Genomic DNA, 1,155 nt, shown 5'->3' on the forward strand with positions numbered 1-1,155 from the left:
GCTTGCCAGGCAGGCGCTTTTGCCGCTGAGCTAAATCCCCAGCCCCTAGTTTTCCTATCCTGAATAGACTCTTTTTTTCTTTCTTCTAGAGCCAGAAATTTCTGATACCATTTCTATGCTGGTGAAGGTCATCCTGCGTCCTTCGTGGAAGATGCTCTAGAACTTCTCTCATAAATGCAGGCTTCCCTTTATGTTTGTTTCTCACCTTTACAGAGGTCTGGTGGTCATAATTATCCCAGCGTCCCTGTCACCCTCCTGTTTGCTGAAGGAATTTTTCAAAATCTACCACAGCTTCTGGAAGAGTATTTGGTGTCATTTTGTCTACGGGAACTTTGCTTGAGATTGCTCTGAAAGCTTTCTCTGCTTCTGAATTACCCAAAGCCCATGTGTCGATTTTTTTTGATATGGCACTCAATTCATTATTTGTTGTTTTCTCTTCTTTAATAAGCTCATTGTACATCAATCTTTGCTCTTCTTTAAAAGCGTTAACCGCATTTTCAATTTCTTCCATCATTTCTCTGAGCTTTTCAACAAAATCAGGTGTAGGCTTCACATCTTTTAGCTGATGCTGAAGTTTCTTTACATTGTTATGTAGTTTGGCTAACTGTTGCTGGATTTTTGCTCTTTCCGTTTTCCTGCTGTTAATCAATTTATTTTCCAATTCTTCCAGTATACTATGCTCAACTCTGAAGTCATTTTTTTGGTTGTAGAAATGACTGTGCTTATCTTTTTCTATAGTAGTAACTTGATTTTTAAACTTTTCTGCTGTGCGTGTGAATTCCCTTTTCTTTGTCCGACTAACTTCCTGCTTCCAGTTTTGAAGTTGAAAAGGATGAACTCCACCTGAAGTGCTAAAGCAGCCATCATTGTTGGGGCAGCGGCCACCGCCCCGGCCACCGCCCCTGCCACCACGGTCGTCGGGGCGCCCGTGCTTCCTCACGGAGCCGCTCAGGCGCTGAGACCAGGGGGTCCAGTTCGGCCAGAAGAAGTCCGCTCAGGGCTTGTGGTGCGCCGGCGCCCAGGGTGCGGGACGGGGCCGAGGCGCCCTGGTGCAGATCTCACGTCGGTGCCCAGGCTGCCCCAGAACTTCCTGCAGTGGGTGCGGACACCAGGGGCACGGCCGCCTCCTGCAGCCTGTCGGGGGTGCTGGTGTCC

At 47.7% G+C, this 1,155-nt stretch overlaps 1 pseudogene; it reads right to left on the bottom strand.

The window, feature by feature from the left end:
- LOC102026982 overlaps nucleotides 1-1,155 on the bottom strand; it is a 5,621-nt pseudogene that overhangs the window by 1,448 nt on the left and 3,018 nt on the right.

The sequence above is a fragment of the Chinchilla lanigera genome, unplaced genomic scaffold (assembly GCF_000276665.1).
Source record: "Chinchilla lanigera isolate Chin_1 unplaced genomic scaffold, ChiLan1.0 scaffold00083, whole genome shotgun sequence".
Taxonomy (NCBI): Eukaryota; Metazoa; Chordata; class Mammalia; order Rodentia; family Chinchillidae; genus Chinchilla; species Chinchilla lanigera.